This window comes from Ambystoma mexicanum, chromosome 7p (genome assembly GCF_040938575.1).
Source record: "Ambystoma mexicanum isolate Mex_15411 chromosome 7p, UKY_AmexF1_1, whole genome shotgun sequence".
Lineage (NCBI taxonomy): Eukaryota > Metazoa > Chordata > Amphibia > Caudata > Ambystomatidae > Ambystoma > Ambystoma mexicanum.
The window spans coordinates 461,500,838-461,527,160 of NC_090939.1; the positions used below are offsets into that span (position 1 = coordinate 461,500,838).

At 47.4% G+C, this 26,323-nt stretch overlaps 1 protein-coding gene across 1 annotated transcript in view; it reads right to left on the reverse strand.

Annotated features, from left to right (window-relative positions):
- The window catches only part of SLC19A2 (solute carrier family 19 member 2), a 251,303-nt gene that overhangs the window by 131,115 nt on the left and 93,865 nt on the right, over window positions 1–26,323 (reverse strand). The gene's annotated exons all lie outside the window — the stretch shown is intronic.

Below are 26,323 nucleotides of genomic sequence, written 5' to 3' on the forward strand. Positions count from 1 at the left end.
TGGCACTATATTGCTGTTAAGCTGAAAGCCAGTTCTCGGGAATACGGACGTGTTGGCTTTATGCACGCATTTCCTAACATTGGAGCAGTGTTTGCCTGCGGTGATAGATGCATGGCCTTAATTCTGTGCCAGCCATTCCTTGCGTGTACACTGTCCATCCTTTAGAAGTCATGCTCTCCTTGTAGTCTGCTTCTAGTAAATTATAACTATGGGCTACTTCATTCATTATAACCCATTTCCAAAACAGTCCATTTTGATGCCTGTTGCAGTATAGCAGATCAAGACATAACCTTCACCCTGGTATTTTGAATGGCCACCTTACTCCACAGGCCATTGCAAGGACATCAGGGGTGCTCACCTGTTCCCCTATATGAAATCCTTGTGCAGCTTCTCCCCACCCCACCTTCTCTATTAATGTTAGGCATCGAGATTACTAATGCACTCAATTTCTAAAAGATCCAGGGGTAACAAATGAATTGTCACATGGTTCACTCCCCCCCCCCCTAAACTGGGGTTTAATTTGCTCTATTTTGCTATCTCATGTCTGTTTCAATGACCAAGACAGACCGTAAAGGCAATACAGTCTTGTTATTCTCAGAAGATATGCGAACCTACCTAGTGAAGGCGCAGCAGAATTACCCTCCCCAAATTGCCTCCAAGTCATTAATCTATGCTAGCAGTACAAACGAGTCAGTTAACAGACCTTACGAACCCCCGCTCTCCATTTGACAATCCACCAAAATAGAAAAATAAAAATTAAATCTTCCTTATTTACATCCATCCCCTTATATTGTCACCTGGATGCTTTAAAAAAAAAAAAAACTGGTATCCATCTGTTTTCTGCAAAAGTAGGACCAAATTCAGGGATGTCATGTCACCAAAATGCCAGAGGTAGTGGAAGTGACATCACATGATCCTTGACCTCTAATGACATCCCAGGAAGTGATGTCATTTGACCCCACCCCAAGTGAACACGGAAAGTGATGCACACGACCTTCAGATGTGTCTAACACCTGTGTTTCCAGGCACTCATTTCAGCCAGATCTAAGACCCAAGGCACAGAGGAAGGCATGCTATGTCCACGATCGCATATTTGGGGAATGTCACTTTCCAGATTCAACGTGGGGCCTATATGTAAAACATACATAAGGCAGTACTTAACAGGGTACAGCTAGTGCATGAAACATCTATAGATCAATGGACACAGACGTACTCATCTGTGGCAAGCCAAAAAAAAAAAAAGTGGTAATCACCAAATTTCCAGCAGCAGTGTTCGCACTAGACGCGGAAAAAGCATTTGACCGAGTAGAGTGGTCCCTGCTGTTTCGTATCATGGAGAAAATGGGCATGGGCAACATACTCTCAATTATCCCAAATTCAGGACAGCCAAATTTGGAGGCACAACACTGGATGCTCAGGGTCCCCTTTTGTGGAACACACTTCCAGCAGGTATACGGCAGATCCAGAGTTACACCGCGTTCAAACGTGCCGTCAAGACTCACTTATTCAACTTGGAATAATTTCCTGACCCATTTCTCCTTTTGCATTTTGCTTGTTTGTCCTCGTCTTGTTTTGTTCAATGTGTGCCCTGAGGCCCACGGGCATGTTGGCGCGTTACAAAAATTAAAATATATAAAAATAAAAAATACAAAAGTGATACAAGCCAACTACAAAACACCCTCAGCCAGAATCGCAGTGAACGGAGAACTTTCAGATGCTACCAAGATAGAAAGAGGCACAAAACAGGGATGTCCACTCTCCCCACTACTGTATGCAATTTTATTAGAGCCACTGCTGGAAAAAATAAGTGAAACACCCAAAATCAGAGGCATAACAATGGGAGGCATAGCCCACAAAACAGCAGCATACGCAGATGACACGATGGTGGCCCTGGTGGACCCGGAATACACTGCCTCTCACCATACAAACAATAGATGAATATGGAACGATTTCCGAATTAAAGATCAACAAACAAAAATCAAAGGTAATGGCTTTATACAGAGACAAACAAGAAATATACAAGATAGCAAGAGAACTCCACCTACGAGCAGCGAAAGAAGGGGTAAAGTACATTGGGGTTACTCTAACAGATACCATCAAAGGCCTATATGGAAGGAACTTCCCGACCCTCCTAGAGCAAGTGAAAAGAGACTTGGAAAGATGGAATCCACGCTCAATAACATGGTGGGGAAGAATAACAGTCATAAAAATGACGATCTTGCCCAGATTGCTATATTATTTTCAGGCACTTCCCATACTTCCTTTTTTAAAATCACTATCCAAAATAATATCCAAATACATCTGGCAAAACAAAACTGAGACTTTCCAATATCTCACTCACAGCTCCAAAGCTAATTGGAGGTATGGCATTACCACATTTCAGAAAATGCTACGAGGCGGCGCAGCTGTGGGTCCTGAGAGAATGGATCCCAAACAGATCCGAGAAGCTATGGGAAGCACAAGATAGGGCAGTGGCAAAGACAAACATGCAGCATCTGCTATGGCTAAGACCGGAATATAGACATCCAAATGTCCGCATAAGCGAGGTCATGAACACAACTCTAGAAATTTGGAATAGGGCAACAAAAAAAAGGGAACAAACAGATCTGGCCCCCTTTCTACCGTTATTTGATAATCCCGAATGCCACCCGGGCACAGAAAAAGGAGAATATAAGAAATGGATAAACGGGGAGTGTACAAAGGTGGGGGACATGTTTGAAAACCAACAAATCAGAAAGTTCGCAGAATGCAGGGATATCCTAGGCCTCACGGAAACAAATATGAGTATTAACAACTTCATCACTGGCCATCTTCCCCAAGAATAATACATGCGGCAACAAGAGCACTAACCCCATTCAAAACATATCATGACACAACCAGGGGATAGAAAGTTTGTCTGTACAATGTACAGATTTCTAAATACCCAGCCGGAAGAAACGACATGGCAAAATATGAAGAAATGGGAGAAAACATTGGGAAGGGAAATCTCAAGTGAACAATGGATATATGTATGGCAAATAATCCCTAAATGGACACGGCCGATCCAGACAAGAGAAGCATGGACAAAAATAATGCTACAGTGGCATTACACACCAGAAAGACTGCATAGAATGCACAACACCACGCAAAATAAATGCTGGAGAGGCTGTGATGCGGAAGGCAATTGGAGACACATTTGGTGGGACTGCCCAAAACTACAAGGCTTCTGGTCAGAGGTAAGAGTACATATGCAGAAAATGTTTAAGGATAGAGAAAACCTAGGACAAGAGGTGTAGATGGGTGGGATCTGGGACCCCAGGGACAGAACATTGTCAAAGACCCAAAAAAGGAACGTTCTGGGGCTATTGGTGGCTGCATGGGTAGCCATAGCCCAAAAATGGAAACAGAAAATGCCCTCTGTAGCCATTCTAGGTTGGATGGAGGTATGGCAGTATATTGCAACGGAACGTATAACATGACATCCAAGGTGCACGCCGGGGCTTCCTAACAGACTGGGGCATGACGCTGGAATACTTACAAAGTGACTTTATGCTACAATGGTGTTAGCATAAAATAAGAATACTAGATATGTTTACTTAGAACAAGATGAACTCGGTGGGAATCTATAAGCACTATTGAGAACTGGACGATGGGGATGGGGGGAGGGGGGGCGGGAGGGAAGGGATAAGGGACGAGTTGGAAGTCCCAATGTTAATGTTTAAGAAATGCAATTTTTTTTTTTTTTTTTTTTAAAACAAGCGAAAAAATGCACCAACATGGGGAGACGTGTCTTTTTTCCACCAGGAGCAAAATTCTGCATGAGAAAGGACTGAAAGTTAAATCATTGACCAGGATTTAGTATCTACACCATTCCCTGTTTAAAAATGTATCTACGAGTCAGCTACCCTTACTATAGAAAAAACCTATTCTGCGTGTGTAAACTAAGGCCAACTGTCTCTGTGTGCATTTATCTTTAAGCTATGTGACAAGCAACCACATGTCCCCCACAACCCAGAGCCGAACATAAGACCTTTATGTCCTAGGCTTTGATACATGACTCTTCAATCTTTAACAGGGTGAGGTGTTGGGGAACGTGCAGCCCCACCCTACCAAGAGTGGGGCTCAATGCATCTACGATTTTCAGAGCTCTATTTGCGAGGTGCATTAGTCAATGACCCACCCCAGGACCAGCCTGTGAATTAAGCTTCCACAAAGCCCTTTCCAAGGAGGAGTTTGAGTGGGGGGCGCGGGGTGTGGGTGGGTCACTCCATGGCGCTCTCACTTCTGAGACTGTGTCCAGCGTCATGTTTGTGGCCCCTCTCAACCATTCACATCTCACTAGAACGTTTTCAAGGAGAGCAGAGCCCAATCAGTGGCGCAACACAAAATTTGAGGGCCCTCTCCCTCCTCCCCCCACCCGACCCGCCATGCTCCACAGAGCACGCCATACCTTGGGCCGGCCCGGACCACCACGTGTGCAATGTCCATGAAGATTAGGCCAGACAGTTTGCAATTGGGTTTGTAGGGTGCAGGGTAACAATAGATGCAAGTCACCAAAAGTGCACCATTACACTTTCCAATACATTGTCATGTCGGTCCCTTCAAAACATTTTCATGCTGGCTCCACCAACATATGCTACTATTCCCATATATGAACATACCCATGTTTATTTTGAGATTTGTTTCATTAGTATTACTGGCACTAGGCACAAAGCTGACTCTGCCAATATATGCCAGTACTCCTATGCAAGGAAATACTCCTGCTGGTTTGGCCATTACTAGTTAAGAAAATATGTCCAAACTGGTTCCAATGTAAGCCAGGCTAGACCCCAGCCTAGACAGACACGGTGCACCATCCACAGGTCTCGTGTTCGTCTACAGACACTCCGCTGCAGACATCCAGTCTCCTATCTCGAGTCATCCCTTGGCGGATTGACACAGCGTCACCCGACGCCAACCTGATGAAACACCCTACATCGGGGTACCTATAGGATCAAAAGACCTTTTAAATTCTATACAGTGTATTTGGACACTGTTTTCTTCCAAGCCACTGCGCTCCCCAGACCCGAACTCTTAAGATACCTCCGCCTTTGGAATCATCTTGTCCTGATGAAGGCCGTCCCACCAGAGCTCACTTCCTGGCCGGAACACTGTTGTGTTGACCTTCTGTATTGTTATGTGTTGTTGTTGAACCTTACATTGTTCTGATTACTTATATTACTCATATGCTATCACATCACTAAGTCTGCTGGTTTCCTTCCCAAGGACACCCTAGTAGACGTAGAAGCAACTGATTGAGACCACAAATATCCAGCATTTGTACCCGACTAACTGGTTAATTAATCTCAAAAATGTACACCAGCTGATGTATGTTTTGCTTATGATTACGTGTATTGAAAACACCCGCTGCAATCTAATTAAAACCCTGTTGAAGCTCACTGAATCGTCTCATCAAAATATTTGTTACTACTATTCATCTTAGTATAAACTTCACCACCTGCAGGTGGCTATCTCTGAGGATTGTGTTCATCTAAGCACTCAGCAGTGAGACACTTATGTCCTTGCTCAATTTTGTTCTTCTTACCATGTTACCCACCTTGGCAGAGTAAGGCATCAACCAGGTGCCCTTTTTGATAAATTAGACCCCAGCCCTACATATAAAAAGGGGTGTATTTGCTACTTTTACTCCCTAAAAATAGGCAAATACTCAGAAAATATAAAAATAGGAGGTACAAATAAACCAAAGAATAGCTTTCACCCACAAAGCTCAATGGATATGTTTGGACCAGTAGTGAACGTAGTGCCATAGGAAGAAGCTAATATTATTGCCTGATGGGAATCTTTGTATGTGCATGAATAACACAAATTTCCGTTTTCCAGTTTAAATATATTTTTATCCGCCTATAAAATACTCCCATTGGAAATACCCTGGACATACCTTTTCACTCCCATAAAAATCATTTTACTCCCAACTTTTAAAGAAGATAGTGATTAAACTACTTCCACTTCCAAATCTTATCTGGAGCACTGCTAAACCCATGAGAACACTTATCATACTTCATCATAGATGCTCAGTTAATAAGTCGTGCTACAGTAAGAAATACAGGCCACTACACCAAAACGTCAGTACAGCGAGGTAATACTACTCAGGCTTGCTTTATCAAAGATGCAGAGTAATAAAGGTCACGCCACAGTAAGCAATGGCTAGACTGGCTGTACTAAAATACTAGCATAGCCAGGTAAGGACACACATGAACTTGGCTTTGCCCAAAAATACCAGTAAAACAAGTCAATAAAGGATGTGTCAAAAATGCTCTAGTGATCCCCGTATCCCATGGCGATACACTGGGCTGCCCCATCCCCCCCCCCCCGGCCTTTTGTGGCAGGGGCCCCCCTGCTACTCCAGTGCCCAGGAGCTGCTGTTGAACATTTAAACTTTTTTTAATACAGGGGTAGCATGGGGGACCCCTGGTGACCCCCAAAATGACATCCCTAACAAAATTAACAATTATCTAAACACCTACTCAAGTTGGAGATAGTTTTATCAAACATTGCCATGACAAGTTGAGCTCAAAATACTTGCCAGTGTTTTTTCAAAGTAGTCTTCTGAGGGTTAATGACTTAATTGGAGCTGTAAACATGCTACAGGTGTAATATAAATATCTTAGCCAGGTCTGTCTTCAGCCACTCGATTAAGAAGCACATGTGTGTCCTTCACTAAAGTCATGTTACAATGAGCACTAGTAAAGCCAACAGTTTTGGCTTGTGTATAAGTACTCAGCATTTGCCAGGCAGTGCCATTATAGGCCCAGGTACTCGCACCATTTTCCTGCTGCTACCATCAATGGTCAATTACTCCTACTGTGGAAGTGCCTGGCAAATGCCTTTGCCATGCCTACACAAAAGCCAAAATTAATGGCATTGCCAATACCCATTTTAAAAAGCAAAGGGTAGAGAGCAATGCAGTAGTTAACAGCTAAAGGAAAGAGGACCTACTCAATTTAAAACGAGGCCCCATTGCATTCCTGAAAGCAAATATCAGAAAGAAATGTGTTACCGTTGCATTACAGCTGGAGAAGGTTAACAGAGTTATAACGCATTATCGCCCAGCCAAAATATGGTTTAGCAGTGGCAGGGTTCGAAATTGCGAGGAGCTGGGAGCCATTTAGCTCCTTTGGCAAGTAGTGCCATACAAACCTAGCTATGCAATATTAACTGTATGTTTGGGAATGTATATCGAGAATAAATACCCCACCAAAGGGACATTTAGAGCATATTTATGTTATTTGGGATTTATATAGATCTCTATATATCATTTGAATGACTTCAAAGCGCTTGTGGGTTGAATGCCCTCAGGGACTGCAGTCCTAGTAAGTCGAGAGAGTAGGGTGTTATAGGGCACATTCAATATGTGAGCAGTTGATGCGATTGCTTGATGGTAGCTGCATCCTAGCCTTAGGCGTGCTGGTATTGAGAGATCAGTTGAATGTGTGCAGTCTGGTGGTTGGTCTCCAATACTGCATTCTGGCAGCATTAGGCCTGTGTAGGACGCATGTGTGCAGCTAGGCTGTTTTTTTTCGTGCAGTGCAGTTGCGTTTTAGCAGGCTGTTGAAGTGTTCATGCAGTGTTGTTCCTATGTGAGAAGCTATGCTGAGATCAGGGTGTAGCTGTGGTCTATTGTGTGTTGGCATAGAGTAGAGAGTGAGCATAGTGATAGGAGAGGTGAGTTTCTGGAATGATGTTTTATTCTGACGCGCCCACTGTTCTAGATTAATCATGCCCTACGAGATAGCTGCACTCCGTCGGAGATGGGACAGGGGGTTGCTAGGCATGTGTAGTGGACTCATGAGGCCGCTAGTTAGAGATCCTATATATAGCGCCTGCGGAACGCTAAAGTTGTCATCAATGGTAACGCTTTCTGATTCGGTCTTGGAGACTTGTTAGTCGCTTTCGGCTGAGTGATTGCACAGTATCTTCTTGAACATTTGTCCGTAGTTTGCATTTACATTCCGATGTAATGATATTGAAGTCGTGGTCCATGGTGTTGTAGTGTTTTAGCGGCCCTAGATGGTCTTAATCACGTTTACGGAAAGAGACAGTTTTTTGCAGCTTTGCAGATGGCCATGTAGTCTTGGGTGTGTTGAATGTGTGGGGGGAGTGAGTTTGACAGTCTTGGAGCCAAGGTTGAGAAGGTGGATCCTCCAATCCTGGCTGAATTGGAGGTTGGAATCACTAGTAAGAGGGCAGTGCTTGATCTTAGGGTGCGTGAGAGAAGGTAGGGTTAAATCTTCCCTTATTAGGTAAATCTGGCTGGTCTTGTGCACTACTCGGTGTGGAATGCATAGGATTTTGAAGGTGGCCCTTCGGCCTACAGGAAGCCACTGAAGGGTGCAGAGAGCGGCGAGATTTGGTCTCTGTTTAGCCGCAGCGGTTTGGGTTCTTCTGAGTTGGTTGAATTGGTATGCTGGTGCTCCCAGGTATAAGGAGTTGGCATAGTCCAGTCTCGACATAACAATGGATATAACAGCGCAGAGTCGATTGGGGTAGGTGAGGTAAGGGAAAATGTGTCCAAGGAGCTTGAGGTGGAAGTGACAGGATTTTGATACATTATTGATCTGACAGGAGAGAGTTAGGTCTGAGTACATAGTGCAGCCAAGGTTTTTGGCTGTTTGGTGGGGGGTTGCCATGAGAGGAGGGCCATGGGAGTGGTTGCGGGAGAAGAGCAGTATTGCCGCACACCAGAATTTCAGTTTCATCTGGGTTCAAAGGGGGGTGGTTTGTCATCCATCGGTCAATATCACTAAGGCAAGCTTCAAGGTCAGGGCATGGGTTGGTGCTTGTTTTGGGAATTCAGGATAATTTGGGCATCATTGGCGAAGTTTTAACAGGAGAGGTTGTGCACACACATGATGACTGGAAGCATGGTCAGATGGCGGTTAAATAGGAAAGCAAAAACAAAAAGGTGATGGCTGGAAGGTTTAGAATGAATCTTAACCACTGGCATTGCTCTGGGCAACCCTCCAGACCATCGTTCTTCGCCTGCCAAGCCATTACAGAAGGGGAAAGACCATATGATAATAGAGAGAGCAAGAAGGCAGGCATCTTGGACAAAAGGGGAGAGGAAAGCATTTGGTTTCCTGTTGCTGAGAAAGGAGGCAATCCATTTGAGTGCTGAGCCACGGATTCCTAGGGAGTTGAGGGAAGTCAAGGAGGATAGAATGGTTGACTGTGTCGAAGGCTGCTGACAGATCAAGGAGGATCAGTGCTGCGCGACCCTCTGTCTGTTGAGACCTTGAGATCATCCCAGATCAAGATCAGAGTGGTTTCGGTTCCATGGCGCGGCCTGAAGCCCAATTGCGCAGGGTCGAGTAGTTTGTTGGATTCTACAAAGCGATTGAGTTAGGAGTAAGCACCCTGGTCAATGAGTTTGCAAGTAATCTGGTGTTGGAGATTGGTCTGTAGTTCTTAGGATCAAGGGATGCCTTTTTTAGAAGGGGTTTCACATGCACCATTTTAAAAGCGTCTGGCAAGGTGCCAGAGGTGAGGGAGTCGTTTATTATGGACCTTGTATGTTCTCCTGCGCAAGTAGTAGATCATCTTTCTTTCAGAAGAGAGGCAGGACAGGGGTTGAGCGAAGATCCGGAAAATCTGCTGCCGGATAGTAGATCAAGAATCTGGTTTCTCGAGATGGGTTGGAAAGAGTGGAAGGTTGCCATTGCGGTTGTCAGGGAGACGAGATCATGAGGGGTCTGGGTGCGGCGGATGGTGGAGAGTTTGGAGTTAAGGGTTGCCGTACTGTCAAGTGCAGTGTTGTAGAAATATAGTGAGGAAATTGCAGAGCGTTTTCAAGGGGATGGTTTGGGTAGAGGTGCAATTAGGTTTCACAAAGTCTGAGATGATCTTGTGGAGTTCTTTGCTGCTGATGCCTACGTTCAGAATTTGTTCATTGGAATGGGCCTTTTTGACTTTTCGATCTCAGATTTGTAGTTATGGTGGTGGTGGGCGAAAATAGATCTGCTGAGAGTGGTTTTAAATGCTCGCCATTTACGCTCAAGAGTTATTTCGACTTTTGAAAGCCTTCAGGTGGGGGTGAACAATTTTGGGGATGGTCCTTTGCGTGAGGCTGTTGGGTGTGAGGGGGGTGGCGAGATGAATTAGTGATTCTTTAAGCCAGGATTCAATGGTTAAGGGTCTACCACTGGTCAGTGTTGCTGGAGGACAGTGTAGGAGCGCTTCAGCTAGGTCAGGAAGTACTCAAAGAGTCAAAGGTGTGGGCAGGGGTACCTGTGGTAGGAGGGGCTGGTGTGTAGATAGAGAAAGGGATGTGACTGGATATAGAGACGCAGTCATAGGTGCTAAAGATCGCATCAAGGGTGTGACCACCAGAGTGAGTTGGACCAGTGGTATGTCGGGAGAGGATGAGTGCGTCTAGACTGTCGACCAGAGGATGGGTCATGGGGTTGTTGGGCATATCGAACCAGATATTGAAATCTCCCAATAGCGTGAGAGTTGGGCGATTTACCTGAATGGTAGCGATTGAGTCACAGACAATGTTGGCGAAATGTCCGTCACATCCAAGGGGTCTGTATACAAGTAGGAAACTGGACGAGTGTTGATGGAAGTGAGTTTCACTAGAAGGGATTCACAGGTAGCGTTGCATGCTTGGGGTTCAGCGAGTGGGATGGAGAAATGATGTTTGTAGAGGATTGCCACCCCGCCACCTCTAGAAGGTCTGTTGTGAGCGATAAGGGAGTAGCCAGGAAGGGGGGCTGGGGCCTTGTGCGCAACTGGGGCAGAAACATCGAAGAACTAAGTTTGTGATAAAAATGAGGTCAGGATTCTGAGCTGATCGGAGGTCAAAGATACTGTGTTTCTAATCGCAGAGCGGGCATTGAAAAGGAGGCATGCGACTACATGAGGGGAGGCAATTTTCATGGTGCTAGTTGCGTGGAATGCTCGGTGGACAAGGGTGCCCAATGAGATCGAAGGTGTGGTGGGATCGGTCACGGTGGTTGAGACAGACTGAGAGGGGGGGTAGTAGAGGATCTGGGTGCATATTGGAGAATATAAAATGGACAAAATGCTAGAGTTTGCATCTTACGCAAAGGAATATTTGCTGTGCGCTACGTACTAGCTCCTGGTTCCCCACAGCTAGCTCTTGCCTAACTGATTATGGCCAATACCCAGGAGCTGCTCTTTGCTCTTGGTGAACAAATTCCAATGTCGACCCCTGCAGTGGGGTGGAGGAAACAACCAGCAAAATGCTGGGAGGTTATTTTGCCACCTTAGTGACAACGTGCGGCCGTTTTGGCTGAATTACCAGCAGTGGTAATTCTGCCAAAATCCCCAAATGGGGACTAACATGGCAATACCCCCACTTTTAATCCAGCGGTAATTCTGCAGGACCAAGTGGCAGTAATGGTAATACAGTTTGCTGGTATTCAAGCGGTGAATCTGCCAGAATACCACCAAACTTGTAATGAGGCAGTTTATTTTATCCCCCAGCTTGGGATGGCTACTGCAACTCTGGAACAGGCTGCACTGCCCACACAATGGGCCTCATTAGGACCCTGGCGGTCCGGAAATAACGGTGGCGGTAAACCCGCCGCCACCGTTGTTTCCGGACCGCCTGATCCCGACCCCTGCAGGCGGGAGGTGATGTTCCTGCCAGGTCTGACCTGGCGGGTTTAACACCTCCCGCATGCAGGCGGACGAGGAAACACCGGCAGCATTACGAGATGCTGCCGGTGTTTCCATGATCCCGATTCCCATTGAGTCCCATAGGACTCAATGGGAATGGGGATTTACACCATTCCGCCTCCGTGATTCCCGGAAAACCGGGGTTGTAATGCCCCGGTAATTCCGGGAATCACGGAGGCGGAATGGTAATACGAGTCCGGCGGTAACCAGGCAGTTTTACCGCCGCGGTTACCGCCGGACTCGTAATGAGGCCCAATGTATTTAAGAATTCAGGATTGTGTCCCAACACTAGTCCCATAAAGAGGTAGGATCAATGGACAGCTAAAACGAATTATGGCCTGCAGTATGGCTGTTAGGACCAATGTGAGAGCCCAAAAGGACATTTTAACGTTAGTACAGGCATTTTTTAAATTGAAAATTCACCCCATTGCTTTCAGAGCTGTATCCCCCCACCCTTTTTGTACTGTTCTGCAGGGTCACAATACCCCTAATGCTCCAACCACAAGGACATCAGACTATGCCTCACGGATGACCCCCAATAAGGGTTAAACATGCATGCAGTTGTCTGCGTCCTTGAGAGCTGTGCATCTTGCATTGAGAAATACTGTGTATGAAGTAGTACTGCATGAAACCTTAAAGCCAGAGAAAGAGTGAAGGAGGTCAGGAACCCCAAAACCTGCAACGCTACAAATCAGGAACCTCTGAAAACCCAGTCCGATATAGCAAAAACTTAGTTTAGACATGTTTAACGCCACCCCCTTCAAGAGAACCGTTCCTCTGTTAATCTTGGACACTACACAGACCCTAGAGATTACATCCGTTCGTTCCATTTAAATTGATGAAGACCCATTTTGTTTGTTTTAGCTATCCTGTGTACACTTTGCTCAATAAAGAACCTTGAACTAAAGAAGCTGGGTCCCGTTGGTCTGTTGCTCCCATCACTTAATGTGACAGTACGGTCATAGCCACATGGAGCTCAATCGCGACAGTCAGCCCATCAAAGATGCAAATATCAGTAACCGAACAATATCAGGCCCCGAACACATATCCATAACCGAATATACCAGTTAACCGATAAAGAGCTAAAAAACAGAAAAGGCTAAAACCAATAATATCCTAACCAACCATACGTATGCCCTACACGAGATAGTAATCCACCTTAGACAAAGGGAGCTAGCTTCACAAGGGTCCTTAAATGACATTTCACCTAATTTGATTTTCAGAAATTGCTGGGTAGGACATGAAGTTTTAGATTCCTGGCTTGAGCAGATCTTTTCTCTTCGTCAAATTACAGTCCGTTTTATTTTTTTTGTACTGTATGCTATTTTTGTTCCAATGTAAAAAAGTATTTCTATGTAAAGCGTCCAAAATCCTCGCATCCAAGCTCTGGAACTCCATGCCACTGGCCATTAGAACCCTCCCATCCGCCTCGCTCTTCAAACACAAAGCTAAGCTTTGGCTATCCTCTACACCCTGCTCACTACCAGCCTAAGCCACCTGTTCCACTCCCATACTACGGGCTCCTTTGCTCAAGAATTTAAAATGTTTTGATTATACCTGCATCTATGCCACTTTTGCACCATTGGGCCCAAGATATTCACCTGTGAATTTATCCTTGCCTGTAACTGTATCAATGCCACTTTTTGTACCTGTGCCTTAAAATATGCGCCTGGTTGCCCTTGGGCCTAGTGCACTATACAAATAAATAAAATACAAATACATAAACAAACTACATTGTTGCAGAAATGTCAGGAAAAAGCAATTGTGGTTATACCACTCAGTACGTTTTCCTTATCCCCTTCAATTTTAAATGAGATTTTCTTTTTCGCATGAGTTGAAAGGGCTCGGACGGTTTCACTTAAATCCTGTGTGCTCCATCTGTATCGAATTTGGTGGAACATCTAGTCAGAGGGAACTCTTTCCCCAAAAATGTCAAGGCAAGGATCAGAGTGCCTTCCTCCAGCAAAACAGTAATCCAGAGGTTGAATCTATGACTTTGATTTTACATGTTCAAAAGATTTCTCAGACCAGCTTACAGCATTCCATTTTAGATGTGACGTTTACATTTTACAGCCAGGCCAGGTTTCAGGGTTCACCAACAAAGCACCATCAGTACATATCACACAAGTTCCAGAGAAGATCCAATTTGGTTGGTGCTCCCCCTACCTTGCTTAAGAAAACACATGACTGACCAAATATAGAAAATAACAGACAAGATGGCCGTGCATGTGTCGGAACTGCTCCTCGCGTCCTTAGAAGGATAAAGCAGATACCTCAAGAGGGAATGTGAGCGGAGACACCCCAAACAGGTGGGAGTGGACCCTTTGGGGAAACTTTGATGGCGGAGCCCGGGACCTAATTCGGGTTGCCAGGCGGGTGCAGGGAGAACTGTCTGGCCGGCGTGTGGGAGGCGGTAGGGGGTTTGGGGGGACCAAAAAAACAAAAGGAAAATAAGAGATGGGCCAACTGGGAGAACACATCGACCTGGTGGAGCGTGGGACTGCCTTATACATCAGAAGAAACCCAACTACTGGAACACCCAAGCAGGGTCTGCCATAACATTGAACTCCAAGCAGAGGATCTAGTAAACAGATCCAGAAGGGTCAACATTAGAATTATGAACCTGCTGGAAGAAATTGAAAATGCCTCACTCAAAACGCAAATGCAAGCCCCCTTTACTGACCTCCTGGGAAATATTCCCCAAAGATGAAAATAGCCATCGAGAGGGTGCACAGGCTGGGAAGGATACTGGGTACGGTGACCCATCACCCATGAGACGTGGTGGTGGCGCTCTTGTCCTACCCCCAAAAGCAACAGATACTCTGGGCCGACAGGGCAAAGGAACCAATCACGTACATCTACCTGTACCAGGACTTGTTTGGCGCACCGTCGTGAAGAGAAAGCAAATGGGTCCGGTTGTTAAGGAGCTGGCAAAAAGATGATCTCCAATATCCACTACAAGTGGACTTGTCCATTTGGCATATTGTTTCTCTGGGAAGGAGCACAATGGAGAAGAGCGTTACTCCAGAAGGGAAGTTTCCTGCTCCAGATAGATCCGGGAGGGGAACACGAAGGAAGATTCCCACACACACAGAAGAGAGCTAGACCATGGGAGTGGTCGGTGGTGGGAAGCCAAAGCAAAGGAAGGGCGAAGTAGGGGCCACACAGTAAGAGGGAGGATCTAGATACTGGAGATGTGTTTTTCCGCAAAGGCAGGACTGCCTGGGGAGAGGCAGAGTTGGGGGAATCCATGGCAATGGAATTGGCGAAAGACTAGATCAAGAGGTTGGGAGGGAGCAGCAGCAAGCAACGAAGGAATCGGGACGGGCACCACTACAGGAATACAGAATGGACACAGCCCAGCAGTCCCTTTCAAGTGGGTGACACTAAATGTGAGGGGTCTTAACTCCCCTCTAAAAAGGAAAATAATTGGAGCTATTTGTTAGGGCGCACCACCCAGACGTATTGGCATTGCAAGAGACACCTGCTGAAGCGGGCCCAAGGAAGAGCGAGGCTTAGGAATTTCCCACAGACCCGTCACACTTCAGCAGCAACCAAAACTGGCGGTGTCCTCTTTGCCTATTGGAAAGGGAACGATGTGGAGATCGAGGAAATCAAAGCAGACAAGGCAGGACGGCATGTACTGGCGAAGGGTTCCATTATGGGGCAGAATTCTATGGTGGCCCCTGTCAATGCCCCAAACACAAGGCAGGAGGCCTTCCTGAGGGAATTTGATGGTCCTTGCAGATTTTGCAAGGGGAAAAATAGTAATCATGGGTGGCCCGAACCTGGCATAGTCAAGGGAGGTGGATAGAAGCGACTGCAGGAAACGATGGGAGTCTGGGGGTGGGGGGAACAAAGCGGTCGAGGGAACTGTGTCTCAAGCCCTGCTGGAGAGGTTCCAAAACATGGGGCTCAGGGATGTGTGGCAGGAAACGAAAATGAAAGACAACGGGTTCACTTATTTTTCCTGTGTCCATAAAACATTTTCCCGTATTGACCATGTATGGGTTTCGGTCCCCCTACTGGGCAGGGTAAGAGGGGGGCCGTTGTCATTGGCTGATCGTGCATTGGTCGACATGGACCATCTTGGTTTTTAGTAGATGTAATGTACTGGCCATTTGTATAGTGTCTTTCACCATTGGCATGGCCTGCAGGTTGAATGCCCCTGGGAACTGAATTCCAAGTATGGGAAATGTGTCCAAGAGTTATAGAACGCGTGTGTGCATTTTAACCAATACAAAGGTAGATAGGGGTGGTCTGTGTGCAGCTATGCCGGATTTTATGATGGGGTAGCTGCATTCTAATAGCAGAGGTGTTGTGCAAAGTGTGTGAAGCAGGAGAGGCATTATGTCTGCAGCTAGACCACATTTTACCGTGGGGGATAGATGCATTGTAATGGCAGAGGTGTTGCGCAAGATATGAGACCAGAGGGCCATTGTGTGAAAAATCTAATTTGCTCAGTTGTCTGCAAGTGCCTTCTACACGTAATTATTTGCACCATCCAAATACTTTTGGATTTCAACCTCTGAAAACGTGGGGCCTTTATGGATGGCATTAAAATCCCCAACTATAAACCTGGCAGGTCTGAAGCAGAATGGTTTTCAAAAACAGTGCAGGTCTCCTGTGCACAACAGAATCCCAGCCTTGTATTCAAGATCTCTCCCCTGTTCAGGTCGCTTCCAAGGACTTTCACTATGCACTTATAACTCACTTGGACCTGCACGGTCCAGCACGCACATTCACACCTTCATGCCGTGTCCTCTGCACTGCACCTTTGGCATAAAGAGACCTCCTACTGCAACAATTCAGCACTACCACCTCTGCTGGACACTAACATTCTTATCACTCTTGAGATTTGCCTAGTCCACTACTTTTGCTCAGGAAACCAGACTACTGCTCGAGCAAACTCCTGGACATTCCTCTCCATTTCCTCTCCCTCTAGACCAAGTCCTTAACATCCTCTTTGCTAACTGAACTATCTACAACCTTGCCAGATGCTCCCCATCTTCAACTACATACACCATGCTGACAGACTGTCCATGCTCTACAGTTCCCGTAAGATATACCTTTTCCTACTGTACAAATCTAACAATGGTCTTGCTCTCAGTACCCATTTCATTGTAGCCTAGTCTACTCACTATCTGGGTACTACTCTGCACTCCACGTCACTGCCCCAGGCCCTTGTGCCACCTTGTGCTTCTGCTCTTTCTACCTACTCACCCCTTTCAAATGGAAGCCACTTCCAATCACAATTAAAGCAAGCCAACTGTGCATCTCCTCAAAGGTTGGCTTAAACTTCACTTACGTTCCAAAGAGGAAGGTGCCCCTGCCTCTTCCCACTCTCCCTACTTTACTCCATCACTTCCTCCAGTGCACCACAATAATGCAATTTTGAATACTTGTAAAAGTATTCCAACAGACTGAAGCATTTGCTCCATACCCCCGCTAGGTAAAGGCTACATTTGAAAATCTGTATAAATATATCTATATATGGCATACACTACTCCCCGTAATTGTATTTCTGATGCTTGTATCTGCTTAGATTCACATGCTATGCATAGGCCGACAACTAGTGAACGCTGCAGCATAGTTTTCGAAACTCGAAAGGGGATGTCGACAGGGCGTGCCAATAATACCATCCCTAGTGTGTCGACTATACCCATGGTCCTTCACATGTCGAGGTCCCTCAGATGGTTTGGTTTCCAACATGAGATTGCATGAAGTGTAGCGTGAGTACAGGTGCATTAAAGTAGATATGTATTAGAACAAAGCTCAGCACCTTCTACTCAGAGGGGAGTAGGGCGGGTGCATGTGAATCTAAGCAGATACAAGCATTAGAAATACCATTATGTGAGTAATGTATCCCTTCCAAGGCTTGTGGAATCTGCTTAGATCACATGCTATGCATAGATTATCAAGCAGCGTCTGGAGAAGGTAGTGGGTTGTAAGACGGTACAGCGGCAAATGGATGTTTTAGCACCGCTTGTCCCGACAGTCAATCTGCTTTAGAATGTGTGTCAATGCAGTAATGCTGAGTAAAGCATGTATGATACTCCATGCAACTGCTTTGCAAATGGCGTCCAGCGGGATGTTTGCAATAAAGGCCAAAGTAGCCCCTCTACCCCTGGTAGAGTAAGCTTTTGGTGTGAAAGGCAGAGTTTTGTTTGAAAGGAAGTAGCAGAGCTGTATGCATTTCACTATCCATCTGGAGATGGCTTTTTTATTTATTTTTATAAACGTGATCACATTCGCTGCCAAGTGCTATGGAGACAAATAGTTGCACAGAGGCAGAAACCAAGGTTGCTTCGCCCACATAGGAGCAACCAGGATTCGAGTTACTTGCTACTGGTGCATCTGGTGCACTCTGGAGTGGTTTTGGGGGGCGGGGGTGCAGTGTAAGCACATTTCCCTGACCAGCTCATCCACAGGGCGTTCGCCTTGGACCTAGGTTGGGGAAACCTAAATGCAAAGTCTGGGCATTGTGTGTTTAGGCTTGTGGCGAACAAGTCCAAAGGAGGTTAGCCCCAGAGGGAAAAGATATTGAGTAAAAGGTTTCTGTTGAGCTGCCACTTGTCCTCTTCTGGTAGGGGATATCTGCTTAACGAGTCTCCTAGAGAATTGAGATCCCCTGGAACATGTTGAGACACTAGGAACATGTAACGCTTGCATGCCCACTTCCTCATTATTTGGGCTAGCCTGGTCAGACTGGGAGAGTGTGTGCCTGCCTCCCTGCTTGTTTATGTAAAACATAGCAGTTGTGTTGTCTGAGGGTTTGTACTGTTGGACAGGTTAGATGCACTTGGAAGGTTTGTAGGGTTTTGAGCACTTCTAGCAGCTCCAAAAGGTTTATACGATCCTGGGCTGCGATTTGTGTCCACAGGCCATGCGCTGTGTGGTGAAGGTAATGGGCTCCCAATCCGGAGAGTGATGCGTCTGTTTTAACAATCGCTTGCACTGTAGGGTTGCGACATGGTTTTCCTTTGTCCACCATCGTAGTGCTTGAAATAGGGCTAGCGAAACAACCACTAGATTGTCCCCACTGACCGCTTGCCTGAGACCACTGTTTTGCTAACCACTCTTGTATTGGATGCATGCGCAATGTGGGATATTTTGACCCACTCAGATGTGCTATGCCACATTACTTTACTGCATTGGTGCATAAACAGCACAAAATGGCTGCGCTGTCTCCTGTGCGCGCCAAGATCTTTAAACTGCGTTTTTGTCACAACCATAGAATTGCTGCACACCCTGCCACACACATTTCAGGTGGGGTGAAACAGAGCACTCACTGCAGTAGTGTGCCAGTGTGTTCTGCAACCTTTTACCTGTAGCAAAGTGAAAGAGGCAGCTTCATTGTGCTGAAAACCCAAAAATGCCTCTTTAAAAAGGATACTTTCTCAACCTCAAAAGTGCTGCTTGGCACTAAATTCATAATTTTCTCATAAACCACTTTAATTATAAAGGACCTGCAATGCCTAGGATCATTCATTGAAACTCAGAGGAACCGGGCATCATTTGAATGACAGCTCCAGTAAAAAGAATCTTTGGAAAAACCACCAGGGACTTCGTTTTTCATTTACACAGGAAATGCGGCTAAAACTTTCCAAGTGTATCTAAAGAATCAGCTGTAAGAGAAAGACTCTAGACAGATGCCCGATACATGTGTCCATGCTGCAAACAACTCCAGCACTCAAGGATGGAACTAGAGCTGTACAGATTGTATATTTGATGCAGATGAAAACCAAATTTAAAGAAATAACTTAAATGTGCTTTTTCCTGAATGAAGAGCAACATTGCCTATTTAAAGTACATTGTTGTGTAAAGGCATGCTCATTAAGAAATGTAAAAATATTTCTTGCTGGTAAAAGTACTCCTATAAACTGTTTTGATTCCTAGGTTTCAGGCAAGATTTAAAATGAGAAAATAAACACTAAACCCATGATAAGTTGGTAAACTATATATAAAAAAAAACCTGCTCTGCCAGTGCTAGCCCTGAGAAAGGATGACACCTCAAACTTCTAGCACAGGAAAGGCTAATTGCTAGCTTGGAGGCTTTGAATACCCAGGACAATGGGGTTTTCCAAGTTGCATCAGACATTCGTCTCTGCCCCAGGCTGAGACAATAGCAGGCTAAGGCTCTCACCTTTCAAGTGGGATGGGCAGGAAACTTCAGTCAAGGGAGAGGCCCCTCATTCTGCTCCAAAGGAATTGACATTTGCTTACAGTTGGAAAAGAAAAAAAACCTGATTAAGTGACAATAGACCTGTTGATTTAAAAAGCCTATTGTGTAACTGTGCTTTAAGACATTTAACTTGGCAGCAACAATGAGGAATAGTATGAAGTTTTAACTCTAATGTTATGCTCTTTCTGTGAAGACTTGGTAGAAATCCTTACTGCATAAGGAACAGAAGTTGTAAAGAATAACAGATTGTGGGGAAAGTATTGATATTGCGCACCTAACATTTTGTACACACATCCCAGGGTTAGATGCGCATCTGTGTACAAAGTTGGGAAATTTTAGGCCAAATCTTTTATGGTTAAAATTGCCAAAATGTAGCAGAAAGGCTGAACCAGGTCCCACAGATTGGGTGTTTGGATTTAAATGTGACCCACAAAATATGTAACCTGTGTATCTGATTTTCTCAGAGGACATTACTGTATATATATGTATTTGTGGTAAAATTAGATTTTGGTTCTAGGAGCGGTTTCTAGACACTGTAAAAGTAACACCATAAGCATGACATCCTTTTATGTGATCCAATCAGCGAAGAGCAAGGCGGAAACTATGCTCTTGCCCAATTTTAGCATTATGGATGTGGACTGTAAGCCTGCCCCAGCCATATACTTTAGTGATGTCATTGGGCATGATAAATAAGGGAACCTGACAACACACACATGCACCGATTCTGGACTTTCTTCCTGATTTCCTGCGTGGCGTCCTGTTCCTGATTTCTCCTACTTGATCCTGATTCCAGATTTCATTGCAAAGCCAAGGCCTATGCATTGCTGAACCCTTTTTCAGCTAGGCCTCAAACTCTAAAAATCCCAAAAACCTAAGGGAAGCATTCTGATCCAGCTGGCTTGCTACCACCAGATGCATGCCTGCAAACTTGCCATCCCACTGATCTCTAGTCTCCAGTAACCAGAAGGGCCAGTCCAGGCAGCCCAATCCAGATGATCCTGTCCCGCCCGAGTTGGCCAGCTGTCCTTGGTTAGACCCGATCTGTGTGATGACCAGAAACCTTGACGGTCCAAAATCCTAAATTAAAGTAGACTAAGTATTAATAGGAATCATAGCACACCTCACCTTGCCTTGCCTTGCCTCATCCCCAGCTCTAAACCATCCTATCCTTACTTTAATAACTTGTAACCATGTCAGAATCCTTACTGCACTCCTGACTGATTTATTCACCTCAGCGCCATTTCTTTAGTCATTTTCTCTTGTGTAAATCTTAAATTATCCATCCTGCTTCGAGTGCTCCGACTGGTTCCGCCGGAGAGGACACTGGGGATCTAGTGTTGAAGTCATGAATCAACTCTAGAGCTTACTGGGTCCCTCCTTGGTATTCTAGCAGGAATGCTCTAGTCAGTAAAACTATAATAAATATTTTCTTGTCCAAATTGAGGGGGTAATTCATAGAATTCAGCGCAGAAGTAGCGCACGCGGGCAGCGCAGAGGGAGCGTGCGCCAGCCATGTGCCCCAAACAGCATTCTGGCGTACCGCGTATTCATGGATTTCCCAAGCCATTTGTAGCCGTGGTGCAGCGAACATCCCGCAGTGCCAGCTACGCCCCTAAGAACGCCCCTTGCGCAAGGAAAAGCCATAGAAATCCCTAATAGGGCGCAAAGGGCCGCGCTAACCCTGGACCAGCTTACAGGCCCCCTAACACTGTAATCGTGTGAAAAACTATGCGTACCCAACTGTGGTGTGGGCTGCCTGCGGGTTATGGTCACGGGTGATGAGCTGCCTGCGGGTCATGCCCAGGGGTGTAAGGAGGTCCCCTGTGGTGTGGGCTGCCTGCGGGCATGGTCAGGGTTGTAAGGAGGTCCCCTGTGGTGTAGACTGCCTGCGGGGCATGGTCAGGGTGGATGGGTTGCCTTCGGGGCATGGTCAGGGGTGTAGTGGGGGGGAGGTCTGTGCCGTGGGCTGCCTGCCGGGGGTGAATGTGGCTCTTCACTACACTGGTGCGCGAATCTGGGGGTATGCGAGTGAGCTGTTCATGCGATATCACTGGCGCAAGCGGGATACGGGTATTCCGGGGTAAGCCAGTGAGCTTTTCACGCGATATCACTGGCGCAAGCGGGATACGTGTATTCCGGGGTAAGCCAGTGAGCTTTTCACGCGATATCGCTGCCGGGAGCGGGGTACGTGTATTCCGGGGTACGCAAGTGAGCTTTACACGCAAATTGGCAGTGTGGGCCCTCCCAGGTGTGCCCTTCCCCCTCCCCATGGGCAGCACATACGGCAGCCCCCCCCAAACCCCTGACCATGCCCTGCAGCCAGCCCATCCACCCTGACCATGCCCTGCAGGCAGCCCACACCACGGGGGGACCACCATACACCCCTGGGCATGCCCCGCAGCCAGCCCATCACCCCTGGTCATGGCCCGCAGGCAGCCCATCCACCCTGACCATGCCCTGCAGGCAGCCCACACCATAGGGAGGACCCCTGCAACCCCTGACCATGCCCTGCAGGCAGCCCAAATGGCACTATGCACTTGTGAGCCACAACAGCAGTTCCCCCCCCCCCCCCCACCAGTGACTGGCACCTGCCAGCAGGCCCCGACACATGTAACCCCAACCCCACCCCCATTGATGGCAACCTGCCAGCAGGTCCCGACTCATGTCCCCTCCCCCACCAGTGACGGGCACCTGCCAGCATGCCCCGACTCATGTCCCCCCAAACACCAAGTCATAACAATACAGACCCATGGCCCCAAGGCCGACCCAAATCCCACCCCTCCACCCACCAGTACAAACACGCAACCATCCACTGCACCCACTACCTAGTAAATTACCCATGTCTGAAAAGAACCAGCATGCCCATGAATAAGTGTCCTACAGCGCCACACAATGGCAACACATGACTGAGCCAATGCTCAGAGATATGCACGAAACCAATGAGAGTAGACCACACCAATAATGAAGATTCGTGAAATGTATTAAAAAGAAAACAAAATGACAAAATCAAAACCACACATGCAAATGAAGAAATTAATGAATGCAATACCAAAAAGAAAGTAAAATCCAAGGAAAAATTAAAATCCAAGACATGAAAACGGAAAAGTGGTCCACCGCCAAAGTCCATAGAAATTAATCAAAAATTGAAAACCATAAAAAAAACCATTACTCCATGGGATGACGTAAAAAAGAAAGTATGTCACAAGGATCCATGAGCCCAAAAATAAAGGAAACCTATCAAAAATAATAAAAAACAGAACTATATACAAAAAGGAGGAGCAAAGTCTGTGGATTCCAAATCATAAATTAAAAGAAAGGAAAACTGTGCCTAAATAACTATGTACAAAGGCGGCGGGCTAGTCCGACGGCTCACTTACTGATGTTCCGGGCCAGGGCATCATCGAACTCTATGTCGATCTTCCGGAGGCAGGCCTGTTCCCTGTCCTCGAGGTCTTGCAGGGATGCAGCCATGGCATCCACCAAATCCCTGCGAGTTGCCTCGAGGCACTCAGCCCGCCTCAAAGCCTGGTTCATGGAGTTCTCTGCCATGGCCATCCTGAGCCGTGCCCTCTCCGCCCGCCGCCGCTCTGCATCTATCTGCTGGCCCAACGGCTGCCACACGGAAGACACCCCCAGTCCTGGGTCCTCCTGCCCCCGGGATGTTGATGGCCCTGAGCCATGATGCCTCCCACGCTGAGACTGCTGCTGCCTCCAATGTAACTGCCTTTGGCACCACGAGGGCCTCCAGGCTGATGGAATCCCCCGGTGCCGTTGTGCACCTACCCTGCTTGTTGATGCCTGCACGTCCTCCATTTGCTGGGGTCCAGTTGGTGGGGTGGCCACCCCTGCTGGACCTCAGACTCCCGACTGTGGCAGGGATGTGTTCTCTACCAGCCTGGCCGCTGGCTCAGGGGCAGCTCCACAGGGGGCCCATGTGATACTTAGGCGGGAAGACGGCACGGAGGATGTCTGGCGCATAGGGGGTTCAGCTGAGGTGGGGGGGGGGTTGCAAGACCCTCCAGCACACGGATGAACCCAGTGCCTACGACCTGTTCTTGTAGGTCGACGCGCCCAAACAGGTATTTGAAATGACGTGCATTGTCCTGACGAGAAACCAGCACGTTATCCAGAATACCATGTGTGCGCGCAACACCAACCCAGCTAGGACAGGCTCAACCCAGTCAAGGATTGCCACGTCCGCAGGGAGAGGAAGGCCAGTTGTTGTTTGTGCATCCCCTCCCTGAAAATGGGTCTGGACAAAGGCATCCCTGCTGGTGTGGGATGATGCAGTCACAGGATCGGGGACAGGATTACACACAGGCACCTCTGTGGTGGCCTGTGCTGCCTCCTGTCCCTGCCCCTGGACTGCACCACTAGCACCAGTGGAATTCCCCCCGCCCCCCTTCTAGGCCCCGTGCATTGGCTGTCACGGCCTCCTCCTCAACCAAACCCCCACCAACCTGGATGACTCTGTGCCATCTTCCTCCACTGGCCCCTGTGGGGGCTGAGCTGCCCCTTCTGCTGCCGAGGCATCCACCTCCAACCTACACCTCTTGGACCTTCCCTCAGCAGCTGCGGCCATGGACGCGGCACCAGACTTCTCACTCCCGGAAGATATGATTACCTAAGAGGGGAGCTGGGCCTTGCGTCTCTGGCTGGCAGTGGCATCCCTGCCGCTGTGCTCCACAGCACCATCTCCGCCCTCTTCATCAGTCAACGCTGCAGACAGGGAGAGATAGAACACATGCATCAGGGCACTGTACATTGGTCTGATACACACATGACAGTTGCACATGAGTGGCAGTGTCAAACTTCACAGACGGCATCACACTCCACAACACCCATATCATTTGAACCCAGACACATGCACAAATAAACTGGGATCGTGCAACATGCATTAGCATCCATACACACGTAACTGCATGATCAACCGAAGGTTGGCATGACGTCACAAGCAACATGGGGAGTGCCAATCGCATGCACCTGCACATCTCCACCACCTGTCACAGTGCAATCATCAGCAACTAAGTCACATCTGCCAATCAGGTACCCACATGTCCGGGTCACATGCATCCATGGCATCTCACAGTCACATGCCAAACACACGCACACCGTGCACGTACATGAAGGTGGGACCAGCATCCATGTGTCACACCCCAACCATGGCATAGTACATACAAAGAAATGCAAACATGTGTGCATCTCCACATACAGTTGGGCATCATGCACTGGAACACATACACCATTGATGTGCTTCACACATGACTGGACTCACATGCAGCATGGGCATGTCCCTGCACGCACACATCCATACATGGGTCATGTCAGACATGTGTCCAAGCGGCACACTCAGGCCACACCTCAATATGCAATGTGTGGAATGGGATAGCCCAGACACTCACCGCTCGACTCCAGATGGGTCTGCCTCTCTAGGACCTGGTGGTGAAGCACTGGGTTGATGCGTTCCAGGACCCTCATCTGGTTGATGGTAAGTTGGACCTGGCGCCCCCCTACATCCGCTGCACGCAAGAGGTGCCGGACCTTCTTGACGGTCCTGGACCTGAAGTCCTCCCAGCGCTTCTGGATGTGTTTCAAGTCGCAGGTTGCCACGCCCTCCGCGTTGATGGCAACCACGATGTCCAACCAGGTCCTCTTCCGTCTATCCTTGTTGGCGCACGGTGTCTGAGGAGGGCATCATAATGCCCCAGGGCTTGCTCCACCAGGATGCCAACTTCTGTGGCTGAGAAGCTGACAGCCCTCTGCCTCTATGGTTGGGGGTTGCCAGTCTCAGATGGTGTTTGCCCCGACATAGCAACCCCCGAGGCAGCTGTGGGTTGGCAACTGGGTCCTGGGGCTGGGTTGTGGAGCGATGGAACAGCAGTCGGGAGTCTTCTGCTCCAGCAGGGGTGGTTGCAGCAACTGGACCCCTGCAGATGGGTGATGTGCAGGCACCAAATAGCAGGACACGTGGCCAGCAGGCAGACAGGCGGCAGCAGCAACAGATGGCTAGTAGGAGGTTGCTCAGGGGTCTAGGGGAAAGAGGCCATGAAAATGGCCATATGGGCAGGAGCATCGTCTTCCGTGTGTTGTCGCGTGGCCAGCTTGATGCAGAGTGAATCCGCACGTGAAAATATGCACGTGTGTGTGAAAATCGAGGAAAGGCTCTTAGTGTGCAAGTGACATGGCACGTGTAGGCATTGCTGTACACAGGGCTTAAAGGTCGGCGTAGGACGCCATTTTCTTGTACGTGCTTTTTGTGGACAGCGAGCGTGTGATTCTTGTACTTCTTGTCGGTTAACATGCGATTACTTCACAATGGTTGTAGTGCGTACTCCTTGTTTACTGAGGCAGAGCTCAATTCTTCTTTTGGCGGGGGTGTTGCCATGTGTCTTTTTTCCGTTAATTTTCCAGGCAGACGGTGAGTCGTGCACGTATTTTTGCACTGTGGTTGCCCTGGTG